The 14,751-nt window shown below is 43.6% G+C and overlaps 1 non-coding gene across 1 annotated transcript; it reads right to left on the bottom strand.

Annotated features, from left to right (window-relative positions):
* Nucleotides 1-11,330: 11,330 nt before the first annotated feature.
* Nucleotides 11,331-11,437, bottom strand: LOC118480710. Its single transcript, XR_004863688.1, has one exon. It is a non-coding gene; the product is annotated as a small nucleolar RNA R71 (small nucleolar RNA).
* Nucleotides 11,438-14,751: the final 3,314 nt, after the last annotated feature.

Raw genomic sequence — 14,751 nt, 5'->3', positions numbered from 1 at the left:
AGGCAGATTCAATCTATAAGCCACCTTACCGATTTTCTCGGTAATTTCAAACGGCCCGATATATCGCGGATTAAGCTTGCCCCGCTTACCAAAGCGAACTACACCCTTCCAGGGTGAGACTTTAAGTAGAACCCGGTCACCGACCTTGAATTCTAGTGGTTTCCTACGCTTATCAGCGTAGTCTTTCTGACGGTCACGAGCTGCCGCCATGCGTTGTCTGATCTGGGCAATCTTTTCCGTTGTATCTACCACCATCTCTGGGCCCGTGATTTGACTATCACCGATTTCCGCCCAACAAAGAGGTGACCGACATTTACGACCGTACAATGCCTCGAAAGGTGCTGTCTGAATGCTGGTGTGGTAGCTGTTATTATACGAGAACTCTACTAGTGGTAGGTGCTTTTCCCAATTCTTGCCAAAATCGATCACACATGCCCTGAGCATGTCTTCTAGGGTTTGGATGGTGCGTTCAGACTGCCCATCCGTTTGCGGGTGATAAGCGGTGCTCATGTCCAAACGTGAGCCAAAGGATTTGTGCATAGCTTGCCACAACTCTGAAGTAAAACGAGCGTCTCGGTCGGAAATAATTGAGGTTGGAACCCCGTGCCTCGAAACTACTTCCTTTAAGTAAACCTCTGCCAAGGTAGAAAACTTGTCTGTCTCCTTAATAGCCAAAAAGTGTGCGGACTTGGTCAATCGATCTACTATCACCCAAATAGTGTCATTTCCGCGTTGAGACCTAGGTAGCCCTGTAACAAAATCCATGGAAATTTGCTCCCATTTCCATTTTGGGATTTCTGGTTGTTGGAGTAGGCCTGCTGGCTTCTGGTACTCTGTCTTGACTCTTGCGCAAGTCAAACATTTGCCGACATATGTCGCTATGTGGGCCTTCATGCCAGGCCACCAGTATGTAGTCCTCAAGTCGTGGTACATCTTATCCGAGCCAGGATGTACTGAGTAGCGGGACTTGTGGGCTTCGTCCATCACGAGTTCACGTAAATCTCCATAGAGTGGAACCCAAATGCGCCCTGTTACATAGTAAGCGCCATCTTCTTTCTGTTCTAGTCGCTGTCTCGATCCTCGCAGGGACTCAGCCGTGATGTTTTCCGGTTTCAGTGCTTCAACTTGAGCCTTTCGAATCTGAGTAGGGAGGTTAGACTGGATGGTAAGTTGTAGCGCTCGAACGCGCTTTGGTGTAGTATCCTTTCGGATGAGGGCGTCTTCCATGACATTGGCTTTGCCCGGGTGGTACTTGATGGCGCATTCGTAATCATTCAAGAGTTCGACCCATCGACGCTGTCACATATTCAATTCCTTTTGCCTAAAGATATGCTCGAGACTCCTGTGATCGGTGTAAATAGTGCACTTGGTACCGTACAGGTAGTGTCTCCATATCTTAAGAGCAAAGATCACTGCTCCCAGTTCCAGGTCGTGCGTAGTGTAGTTTCTTTCATGCGTCTTAAGTTGTCGAGAAGCGTAGGCAATAACTTTCTCGCGTTGCATCAACACGCAACCGAGCCCATGGATAGACGCATCGCAGTAAACCACAAAGTCGTCAGTGCCTTCAGGCAACGAGAGAATTGGAGCACTACAGAGGTTATCCTTTAGCCTTTGAAAGGCCGACTCCTGAGCTTCATTCCACTTGTAAGCAATGCCTTTCTGAGTGGGAGTCGTGAGGGGTTGAGCAATCTTTGAGAATCCTTTGATGAATCTGCGGTAGTATCCTGCTAATCCCAAGAACTGGCGAACTTCGGTTGGCGTCTTGGGCGTAGGCCAATTCTTTATCGAGTCGATCTTAGTGGGGTCGACATGAATCCCGTCCTTATTGACCACATGCCCAAGGAAATGGACCTCTCGAAGCCAAAAGTCACACTTCGAGAATTTGGCGTACAATTGCTCATTGCGTAAGAGTTCGAGGATAAGGCGTAGGTGTCGTTCATGCTCTTCTTGACTTTTCGAGTAGATCAGGATGTCGTCGATAAACACAATCACGAATTTGTCGAGGTAAGGCTTGCACACCCGGTTCATGAGATCCATGAAAACCGCAGGCGCATTAGTCATTCCGAAAGGCATGACGAGGAACTCGTAATGACCGTAGCGAGTCCTGAACGCGGTCTTGGAGATGTCTTCATTACGAACTCTCAGCTGATGATAGCCTGATCGCAGGTCAATCTTAGAATAGTAGCTCGATCCTTGCAACTGATCGAACAGGTCGTCGATGCGCGGGAGAGGGTAACGATTTTTGATGGTAACCTTGTTCAGCTCACGATAGTCGATGCACATTCGGAATGTGCCATCCTTCTTCTTAACAAAGAGTACTGGTGCTCCCCAGGGTGATGAACTAGGACGGATAAATCCTTTATCCAATAGTTCCTGTAATTGCGTAGAGAGTTCCTTCAGTTCTGCAGGGGCTAGTCGATAAGGCGCACGAGCTATGGGCGCTGCTCCGGGAGCTAGCTCGATTTGGAATTCGACCTGACGATGGGGAGGGAGTCCAGGTAGTTCCTTAGGAAATACCTCGGGGTAGTCATGTACTACAGGAAAATCTGCAATCCTCTTTTCCTTTTCGTGGGTGTCGGTGACAAGTGCTAGGATAGCGGTGTGCCCTTTTTGTAAACACTTCTGGGCTTTTAGAAGCGAGATAATGCCTGTGACTTCTCCGCCTTTGTTACCTTGAATGATGAGGGGTTTGCCAGAACGATGAGGAATACGAACTGCTTTCTCTTGACAGAGGATCTCAGCGCGATGTTTGGATAACCAATCCATACCGATGACGACGTCGAAGCTTCCAAGCTTGACAGGGAGAAGGTCGATACTAAACGTCTGACCAGACAACTCTAGTTTGCAGTCGTGGATCACGTGCGAGGCCTCGATGTTTCTACCATTGGCTATCTCGACGACGTGCTTAGAACTTAATAATGCAGGTGGGTGCTTAAGCTTCTTACTAATACGTAGGGATACATAACTAGCATTGGCTCCAGAATCAAATAACACAGAAACATAACGATCATCAAGTAGGAACTTACCCGCCACGACGTTGGGGTCGTTCCTTGCTTCTCCAGCTCCAATCACAAAAGCTCTTCCCCTTGCACCATTCCCAGCATTGTTGTTTTGTTCATTGTTCCCAGCTCCCTGGTTGTTGTTGCGATTCTGATTCAGTTCAGGGCAATCCTTTCGCATGTGCCCTGTTGCCCCACATTTAAAACATCCGCGGTTGTTTCCCTGCTGCTGTTGCTGTTGAGGTTGTTGCTGATTCTGCCTTGCCGGGAACTGACTTCTACAATCCTTGGCTTCATGCCCCATCTTGTTGCATCGCTGACACTGACCTTTGTTACATGCCCCATTGTGGTGCCTGTTACACTTGTTGCACTTAGGGTAGCTTCCCCGGTAGCCACCCTGTTGCTGAGGGCCTTTGTTGTTTTCAGTTTTCCTTTGCTGGGCTGGGGCCTGAGTAGAGTTAGCATCCTTGCCCTGATTTCCATCCCACTTTCGTTTGCCATCACTAGAAGTTCCTTCCGCAACACTGATCCTTTTGGGCAACCTGCCCTCTTCCACAGCCTGGTTGGTGAGTTTGTGGGCAAGACGAACTACGGGCTGTATGGTAGTGAGGTTGGCCGAGGTCACATGGCTCCGGATTTCTGGGACTAAGCCTTTGATGTACAATTCGATCCTTCGATACATGGGTCGGGACATGTTTGGGCAAAGTGCAGCATAGTCGTTGGACAGCTTGGTGTAGGTCTCAATCTCTGACCCAACCATCTTGAGACCATAGTACTCGTCCTCTAGTTTGTGGATGTCATCCCTGTGACAATACTCTTCCTTGATCATATCCTTGAAATCTTCCCATGCAGTAGCATTAGCAGTCTCCAAACCAAGCATTTGAATTTGCGCCTTCCACCACGAAAGCGCGCTTCCCTCAAGGGTACCAGTGGCAAACTTTACCCAATTAGCTGGGGGACATTCGCAGACAGCAAAGACAGCTTCCACCTTCTCGATCCAGTGCAGTAGCCCTATGGCACCCTCAGTGCCATTGAAAGGGAGAGGCTTGCAATCCATGAAGGTCTTGAAAGTACAGACACGTGGTTGCACAGGCGCATGCTGACCTGTTGTGGGAGCGATACGAATAGGTTTAGAGGTGGAAAGACGATGCGATGGTAGGAACTATACATCCTAAAACAACGAGTTTTACCTCCAGGGTGAGCCGCGAAAGCCTGAGTCATGTTGACGTTTCCTCGTCCGCGTCCACTCATTGTCTTCATAGCCAGAAAACATAGTATGAGTGTGATGTCGTAACATAGCGAGAATGAGATAGAAGAGGGGATGCGTATCTATCTAATTAGGCAAACTAGTACGTATAGTAGAGCAGAAAGCATAAGACAAACAAGCAAGTAAACATGGGTCCGAGCTATGAGGTCAGTTAAGTCGAGTCTTGCACTTGGAGTGTAGTGTTGTCACGAGTCACGGGTTATAGTCTGGTTTTTCTCAAAAAGATTTTCCCCTTTTTAAAACCAAGTTCACTATAACCAATGGCTCTGATACCAATCTGTCACACCTCCAATTTCCACCTGCGGAGTACCATCCGCTTAAGGGCGTGACTGACCAGGATCCAGCCACCAATTATACTGAATAATTGAATTAATAACCAAAGTAATACTCACTAACCATACGATTAGCAAATATCATGTTTCGAGCTTAAAGTTTTAAGTTCAAATAGTAGTAAGTAGCGGAAGCATAAGCAAACAGTTTTAAACAAGGTTCATAGTTCATGTTTATTTAGCACCCAACACAGGGGTAGACGAACACTACACATCCCCAAGCAGCAAGCTCCTCAGTCACTGGTTACCTGCAAAGCATGCAGTAAGGTGTCAACAATATTGTTGAGCGAGTTCACTAGTAGTCCAGTTTTAATTACCAAAAACTTGTTTCACCAGTTAATTTACCCGTTTATACATGCCATGGGGAGCTACCCCAAAAGTTAGCGACTAAACTGTTTTTCCAATACCGAACACTAGGTAACCGTTGCGTTTCCGCAGGATGCCCCGATGTCAATGTTCTATCATCATTGACGGATGCTTGAGTACATTAGTTCACGACCGATCCCATACACGGGCACGGTGTGAGGCTGGTAAAACCTAAATAGCGCTATCAACTAATAACCCGTTCGCCTGGCCCCGGCGACTAATCGGTATTATGTAGTAGGGACTTGAGTGATAGAGTTTCATTTAGTGCCGTTTGTTGCAATCCGTATAAACAGTAATTAACTAAAGGTTCCCAATAACAAGGGAAGAAAAGTAAGTTGTATCCCTCATAAGGGGATAGTGTTGTTTTTAGTTCCGTTTCCCAAACCACCAGGAACGCATGCTTTAAGTTGTGAACTCACCTTGGGTTGCTCGGTAGATTAATTACCCGGTCAATCACGTTGGTCACCACGTCCTAGCATGGTTACCAAATATAGGTCAAGTTGGGGTACAAGTAATCACGTATAGCAAACACGTATAGACACACTTAGCATGCATACATTCAAACAGTTGGGTTATTGGGCCTGCCCTAACATTTTCACAAACAAACAGTAACAGAAACACATGCAGCCCAGTCAACAGATAGCCCAACAAGTCGTGGCCCAATAACACGTAGGCAGCCCAGTCGAGACAAGGGTGGTCTCGACTCGAGAATACACGATCTCAAGTCGCAACCGGGAGATCTCGAAGAATCACGTTTTGGTCTCGAGTGTGCTGCTTGCGAGTCGCAATCTCAGGAGTCTCGAGCCCAGTCTCGAGTCGAGATCATGTCGTCTCAAGTCGAGACTTAGTCGGTCTCGAGTCCCTGAAGCCCGTGTCGGCTCATCATGCTTTGGTCTCGAGTCGCAACCAAGGGTTCCGACTCGCAACCATGATTACGTGTACAGAAATCTTCTAGAACCTGGCGAATGTAGTGACCAATAGAATTCTGTTTTCATGATTTGGTGTACTATCCAATAAAACCATACAAACATGTTTTCTTGTCTGAATTCTCATTTTAACCGATCAAACAACATGATTTTCAAATATTCATATCACCTTCAACATGTTCTTCACATATTCAAGCCACATTCAAATAGTTCATCACCTTAGGGTTTTCCTACAATAAGTCAAACATGTTCATCCTATGTTCATACCATATTCAATACATATTCATAATCCTACATAACCTTGTATTTTTCGGACAAAAATCATAGCACATAGACTAGATACCAAAGCAACATTTCCCTTCTTTTTTCTAGCATGAATCACTTGTTCAAAGCACACTAGCTTACTCATATCATTTTAGTTATTTCAAGTCATTCATTTGGCTCATAAGCAACACATTGTTCATTTGAATTTGATAACAAATCTATTACCTAACAAGCAACATAATCGATCAAACATCCAACTAATCAAAATAGTTTGTGCATCATGAACCTTCATTTTCAATCAAACAACTATAATATACTAACCGGTTAGATGGAGGAGTACAAGAGATTGATGAACCAAGTTCCGAATGATGATCTCGAGCTAGTCCGAGAGCTTTTTGGTTGTCGCCGGTCCGATCCGAGAGAGGGAAGGAGAGGAGAGGGTGATGTTTGTTAGGGTTTTAGCGAGGGAGAGGTAGAGAGTGTGAGAGTGAAATGAGGGAGAGTGTAAAGGAGAGTGTGTTGGTTTTTGGTTATTATAAGAGGGTGGTGCACCTTGAGTGGGTTGAGGGCTCCCGAAATGGGCTTCTCGGTTGTATGGCCCAACCGGCCCGCCTGTTACTGTTCACTCGAGACCGGGAGTGGTCTCGAGTCGGATCCTTGGGGTCTCGGCCCACTTGTAACACACATATATTTATATAATATACATACATACAACACATAATAACAGATAATCCATAGTTTTCATTTAATAATATACGTACACGCAATGTTAATTCGAGAAAGTTGCCCGAGAAAAACCCGAAGTGTCACATACCTGAACTGGGCGATTTGCTGCAGACTGTGCAGCACGGGGCCGTGTTGGGTGAACACGGCCCGTGCTGAGCCTACTGTAATGGAGAGATCGTTGTCAGATTGCTCTGTTTTAGTGCATGGGGCGATGTTTCTCGTTTCCCTTGTTATCCTTCACCATCCAGAGTGTGTTTTATTATTTATTATAACACCATCCAAACCTTAAAACCATCATTTCATTAAAAACCATAGAGAGATACATAGTCCTAAAATGCTACTAAGTTAGATAAGCAAGCACAAGAAGCATAAACCATGGAGTTCTAGCCTACAAGTTATTTTAATTAGCAAAAATTCTAAGAAGCTAATAGTCTTGGTTGGATGTGGCTTCATAGAACTCCTTCTTCCGGGCATGGACTCCTCATATGTCGGCGAGCCACTCCTCTATCTCCCTTGGGAGGAGAAAAGAGGGCTTGTTAGCGTCAGTTTGAGGAGGTGCAACTTCCACCGGGACTTCTTGTAGGTCTTCAAGGGGAGGTTCTGCTGGAAAGTCATCCCATCCGGTCGGGTTGTTGACTTTAAGTGCTAGGTTCCAATCCTCTTGAGGGAGGATGGGTTCCATCAGAGGTGTTACAAGAATATTTAACCTCTGGTGCAAGAGGTTAATTTCTTGAAAACTATTTTCCAGCCCCACCGTAAGATAGTTTACACGGTCAATTAGGATTTCCTCAACCGAAGTCATCTCATCGAGAGCTTCCTGAAGTGCAATGACGTAGTGTACAAGGGTAGCTTCAATGGAACGCCTCCTTCCTCTTCTTCTGTTTGTTGAATGCACGGAAGATGTTCCACTGTTTTCACTCGACATTCTACGAAAATAAACCGAAAACAGCTTATTTTTATGAAACAGTACCTTGGACACGGCCCCGTGTTCATCTTTCTACAGAATTTTGTAACAAGAAATCTTGAAGTTTTAAGTTATTCCTCTACTTATGAAGCCTGTTTGAGCAATATTAACTTAAAACAATGTTGTTCAACTTATTTTTAACAAGATTTCTTTGAATAAAACTCATTAATCCCTTCATCAAAGCTTGAAACCTTAAGCTTTAATGGAGGTTTGGAGAAAGATGAAGAAGAAGGAATGATAAAAGAGGAAAGGACAAGATGGTTGTTGGAGCCTTCTTTTAGAAATACCTATGATGGTAGGAGAGAAGATCCCTTCAAATCTCTGTCCCTAGATGGTCCAAATGTGCAGAATTCTTGGCTGCATTTATAGAAAACGACAGCGTGCTGGACACGGCCCCGTGTCGGCTGGACACAGCCCCGTGTGCAGATAGAATCCTGACATAGTTTGTCCGTATTCTGACGTAAAAGTCAGAAATGAATCTTTTGGTGGACACAGGGGCGTGTTGGCTGGACACGGCTCCGTGTCGAGGGGCTGATTATGAAGTTTGTCTATTTCTAAGGAACCTATCCGGATCGGGTGGTTTCTTACTGGATGGAACAACTCCAAAGTGCCTAAGATACCTTAATTGATCTAGGTTAAGACGAGAACGCAAGAGGTAGTCGGTGAGGGTGATTCCTATGCTATATGTAGGTGGACAAGTCCAACCCCTTTCCAGGCTCTCGTTAAAGAAGGTGTATGCCGAATCGCTCAGGTCTATGTATGCATCGAACGAAGTCGATGGAGAGTCCTTCAAGGCACAATCGGCACAGGGACGACTATCGTCCAAGTCTTCGCTAGAATTGAAGGTATTTTCGGGAGCAACGAGGTTGTTTGAATGCGATCCCAACACTTCTTCTTGGTCATTGTCTTGAGATGAATTTAGGAAATTGATATGCGCAAAATGCAACATATAAATTATATCAAATGTGGCATAAAACTAACCCTTTTTTAGTACTAATGTTGGAAAAAGTGTGTTTTTGTCTTCCTTTTGTATTTTCAGGATTAAATGAGCTCAAATTAACAAAAGAAGCAAAAAGACACCAAAATCTAACATAAATACAAGAAAAGGAGCTAAAGTGGAATGCCCGACCCCTCAACAGCATCTTCCCAAGCAAAACCAAGAAAACAGAAGACTGAACACGCCCCGTGCTCAGCGAGCACGGGGCCGTGGCCAAGAAGCAGCAGAAAAGACAAACCTTTAGAAGCTTCTATTGCCCACCACGGGGCCGTGCCCAGTGGACACGGGGGCGTGGTCAGACTCCTGCAGCTGCATTTATTGTAATTGCGAATTACAATTAATGAAGAGAGAGACAAGGATGGACACGGGGTCGTGCCCAGTGGGCACGGGGCCGTGTCCGAGCTTCTGTTTAGCCTATAAATAGGAGTGCTTGGAGACATTTCAACTCATCCCTTGGCACACCACCTCTCTCACACTTCACCCACCACCCACCACCACCATAAAACCATCATCCACCACCATCATCCATTGTCCATCATAGAGTGTGTGAGTCGTCTCGGGATCCAAGATTGATCATAAGAGTTCTTGACAATCAAAGACCATGTTTGCCTAAGTCTCTTACATCACTTGGTGAAGACAAGTGTTTAGTGTAATACTTTTTATTTTTAATCTTTTGCACTTTTTAATTGGTTTTGTATTAATGACTTTAATTACTAGTTTCTTATGTTGAAGGTGATTCTTCCTTATCGTTTGTCCGTGGTGTCTTGACATTATTTTACTGTCTATATAAAATAAAAGGTTTTCACCATTCATATCTCCACGTTCTATATGGAGGTATGTTGGCTACCTGGTCGGTCATTAAGGGAACGGTTTGGTAAGAGTCTTGCCATTGTTTAGTGTATAGATCCTGCAAACGACCTGGGTCAAATTTAGTAAGACCTCCTTCAATACCAAAAGGTATTGGATGGCGGGGGTCCAAACTCTTTGATCCCCTCATAAGTTAAACTACTATTAAAACTTTAACCCAGCTACTTAGGACTGTATCCCTGCTGACTCAGACTACTTAGCTGAGGGTAACGTCGCCTTCAAAAGAGGGGCCTACCACATTATGCATTAATAACTTAATTAATTATCTTTCAATAATCCGACCCTTTAGGATTGTATCCTTGCTGACTCAAACTACTGGGTTGAGGGTAACGTCGCCTTCAAAAGAAGGGCCTACTATAATAACTAAGATAATCTCTTAAATAAGTGCAAAAGTGCGAAAATAATCAAAGGTTACACTAACACACGAGTCGGATCCAAGTGATTCATCTTGTCTATCTGTTTTTATTTATATTTTTATTTTCAACATTTTAGTTAGTTTTATTTTCTTAGTTTAAAAATCTTTTCCTAACATTTTGGTTTGATTAGACGTTGAGGATAAACCGGTACTAAAAGCTCTTGTGTCCTTGGACGACCTCAGTATCTTACCAACACTATACTACGTCCACGATGGGTGCACTTACCCATATGTGTGTTTAGTGTTAGTAAATATCGTGTTTTATAAATTTAAAACTTGGCTAAAAAGTGTAAAAGGGCTTAAAATACATACCTAAAATATAACACACTTCACGCAAATCAAGTTTTTGGCGCCATTGCCGGGGACACAAGGATTTTAAGAAAGTTAGGAATCAACGGCCTAATCATTATTTTTATTTTCTTTTTATTTTTAGATTTTCTTAAATTTTTCAGCTTCTGCAGAGCTCAGCACGGGCCGTGCCCAGCATCGGTACTGGCAGTTTTTATTTTCCGAGTTACAGAAGGCTGAGCACGGGGCCGTGTCGGTGCAACACGGGGCCGTGTCCAACTTTCTAGTAACAGGGATCCGGAAAACAATCGCTGTAACTCCGACCACGGGCCGTGCTCACCAAGCACGGGGCCGTGGTGAACTTTCTGACCAGCATTCCTTTTTGTTTTTGTTGCCGGACTTGGAACCAGACACCACCTCTACGTAGTGTATGAGCTCTAGTTCTAATAAAGACATAAAAGAACCTCTAGAAGAACCCGAACACTTTCTCAGAAAAAGACTAAAAGCTAAAAACCAAGAGAAGGTTTCGGGGGACCCACTTCCAATGGCGGACCAAGGTACCCTCATGGATTACCTACGACCCACCATAGGTAATCTCGGCGCCACTATCAATGCACCGAATGTCGAAGCCAACAACTTCGAACTTCGGCCACATTTGATACAGATGCTTCAAAACGCTGCAACCTTTCATGGGCTTGCGGACGAGGATCCCCATCTACATATCACTAATTTCTTAGAAATATGTGATACCTTTCGGATCAATGGAGCATCAAATGACGCCATCCGCCTTCGAATGTTTCCATTCTCACTAAAAGACCGAGCAAAAGCTTGGCTTAACACCCTCCCAGTTGGTTCGGTAAACACCTGGGATGAACTAGCCCAAAAATTTCTATATAAGTATTTCCCTCCCGCTAAAATGGCTAAACTAATGACTGAAATTAATACATACTCGCAAGACGAGGGGGAATCCTTATATGAAACTTGGGAAAGGTTCAAGGAGCTATTACGAAAGTGCCCTCATCACGATCTTGCGGTGTGGCAACAAGTATCCACTTTCTATAATGGATTGTTTCCACATACTAGACAAATACTTGACTCTAGCTCCGGGGGACTTTTAGGTAATCGCCGCCCGTAGGAAATATATAATCAAATTGAGGAAATTGCTCAAACCAATTTTCAATGGCACACTCCCCGAGGCAATAAATCCATTGCCCCGGGCGCCCATAAGGTTGATGAAAACACTTCTTTATAAGCCCAAATCGAGGCCCTTTCTTCAAAAATTAAAAAGTTAGAAATGACAAAAACAGTCTCGGTTATGGCTTATGAAGGGTGTGGTCGGCCACATGAAAATTGGAGTTGTATGAAAGAAACAGCTGATCAACCAGAATCGGTAAACTACATTGATAATAGACCTAGGCCGTCGGGTCCCCCAACGGGCACCTACAACCAAGGATGGCGTAACCTCCCTAACCTTGGTTGGAGAGAACCCGACAATAGTAGTAACCAACAAAACCTAAATCAACGAACAAACTTTCAACAACCAAGAAATGAGTCACAAAATTTTCCTCAACAACAAGGTGGACGAGAAAGGCTTGAAGATACTGTATCTCGCCTCATCTCCGACACTGAAAAGAAAAACTCGGATAGGTTTCTACAATTGGAATCAAATTTTAGAAATCATCAAGCTAGTATACAAAACATCGAAAAACAAATAAATCAACTAGCCCAAAATTTCTCCGAGAGACCGCAAGGCGCATTACCAAGTAATACCGAAACAAACCCAAAGGCACAAGTTCATCTCATAACACTACGGAACCGTACCGTGGGTCCCACGGAAGGCCCACCGCCTACTGAGGAGATCGCAACACCGCCCCAACAAGAGAAAGTTTCTCCTCCATCACCAGAACCCACCAAGGCTCCTCCAGTGCCGTACCCCGGTAGGTTAATCCGTCAAAAGACCAATGAGCAATTCGCAAAATTCGAAAGTCTACTAAAACAATTGCATGTCAACATTCCTTTTATTGACGTCCTAACCCAAATGCCTAAATATTCAAAATTGAGGGACTTCCTCACTCATAAAAGGAAAATTGAATCATTGCAATTAGTTAACTTAGGCGAAGAATGCTCCGCCCTCGTGCTCAACAAACTTCCCCAAAAAAAGATTGATCCCGGAAGTTTCACAATTCCTTGCTCGATTGGGGACTCCCCCATTCGAAATGCGCTAGCTGACCTTGGGGCTAGCATCAACCTCATGCCAGCATCAATGTTCAAAAGACTCGGCTTAGGCAAAACGAGTCCTACAAAGATGAGTATCCAGCTTGCTGATCGATCCGTCAAATTCCCGCTAGGTGTCGCTGAAAATCTGCTAGTCAAAGTTGATAATTTCGTCTACCCGGCCGATTTTGTCATACTTGATATGGAAGAAGACACCGAAGTCCCCCTCATACTAGGGAGACCATTTCTAGCCACCGCACAAGCAGTGGTAGACATGAATGACGGAACGCTCACTTTAAAATATGGTGATAAGGAAGTGAAGTTCGGGGTTAGGAAGAGAATAGAGGACGATGACCCGGTCAATTACATGAAGGTTATTGATTCGAGTTTGGATGATACTCTCCGACGGTGCAACATGGGATGCAAAACATCCCGCTCGGAAAACATATAACCTCACCTTGGGTCTAGCCAAGGACCCTTATAAACGTGGCGCACCACGGAGGCATTCCGCGGAACTATCCTTAGTTTAGTTTAATTTTTAGTTTAATTTTAATTTGCAGAAATAAAACACACGCTGGATGGTGAAGGATAACCAGGGAAACGAGAAACTTCGCCCCATGCACTGAAACAAAGCAATCCGACAACGATCTCCCATTACAGTAGGCTCAGCACGGGCTGTGTCCACCCAACACGGCCCCGTGCTGCACAATCTGCAGCAAATCGCCCAGTTCAGGTAACTGGACACGGGGCCGTGTTCACTGGACACGCCCCCGTGCCCAGGCTTCTGTTTCTTTTCTTAAAATTTTGTCACTGGCACCTGAACACGGGGCCATGCCCGGTCCCCATGGGGCCGTGTCCAGACTGCTAGTAACATAAAATTTTGCTTTAAACACCATTTTACACATTCAATCAACCTAAAAACTTATTTTTGGGACACATTGAGGACAATGTGTAATTTAAGTGTGGGGGGATGCTAAAACCTTGAATTTTGCAAGTCCTAATAACAAGCCTTACACAAAACTCTATTGGAACCGCTAATCACCCAAATTTTTTCCAAAATTTTTTTTCATTTTTTTACTTGTCTAAGTTTAAGTTGGGAATTCAAGACTTAACAAGGTTATATTTTTACAAATTTACAACCGATAGCGTCGTGATAAAAAGAACCAACATAAGAAAATTATGAAAAGGCATGACAAACTTAGTTAAAATTTGATTATATACTTGATCACATAAAAAAAAAACCTTTTCCCACAAAAGTGAGTTTTGAGCCTTTAACGAGCATACAAATATATATATATATATATATCTTTACACTAAATGCTCATTTTTCGTTTCTTGTGTGAATAGCCGCTTGGTTCATACGACTCTAGAATTTGCCACAACAATACATTCCCGGTCCTTACCAACTTAAACCCGAGTAAGTAAATGATGGAGGCATTAGGACTAACCCTTTTTCATTCTATACCATTATTTTTTTTTACCACCTACCCAAAATCCCCCTAGTTAACCCCTTTAAGCCTAAACCTTTTCATTTCTTAACCCAAAACAACCCTTTTTACCCACCTAAACCTTTTTATTTACTTTTTTTTAGTAAAAACGTTCGGTTCTCTTATGACTTAAAAAAAAATAATATATATATATATATATATATATTTCGATGAAGCCAAACAAACAAACAAAGATTATCAAATCTCTTTGTTTGAAAAATCCATCGAAATAAAATAAAAATATGAAAAATAAAAAGTCTTTCGAACCGACGTTTGTTACGCCTTTCGCCCTTTTTACTAACCACTAACCCAACTACCCACCTTTAGCTCAAGCCAAAAAACCCATAGAGTCCTCTTGATATTTACAAAGGTATATAGTTAAAAAGGAGGAGGATTGATTGCTTGGCAAGCTTTTGGTAGAAGTATGTTCCATGCCGCTCTGGAGTGATTCACTAAAAATATATCTTCGGCCGAGTGTTGAGTGATCTCCCGTGAGGTATGTGAACTTGTATATAAATAAGATTTTAAAAAGGTACGTTATGCCCAAATAAGTAATTTATCTTAAGGAATGTTCTTAATAAATCATGCCGAATAGGATTGTAAATAAATAAAAATAAAACCTCAATAAAGAATCTTTGAAAA

The sequence above is a fragment of the Helianthus annuus genome, chromosome 7 (genome assembly GCF_002127325.2).
Source record: "Helianthus annuus cultivar XRQ/B chromosome 7, HanXRQr2.0-SUNRISE, whole genome shotgun sequence".
NCBI lineage: Eukaryota > Viridiplantae > Streptophyta > Magnoliopsida > Asterales > Asteraceae > Helianthus > Helianthus annuus.
Note: the sequence above shows the minus strand (reverse complement) of the source record. Positions and strands in the feature narration are given on the sequence as shown.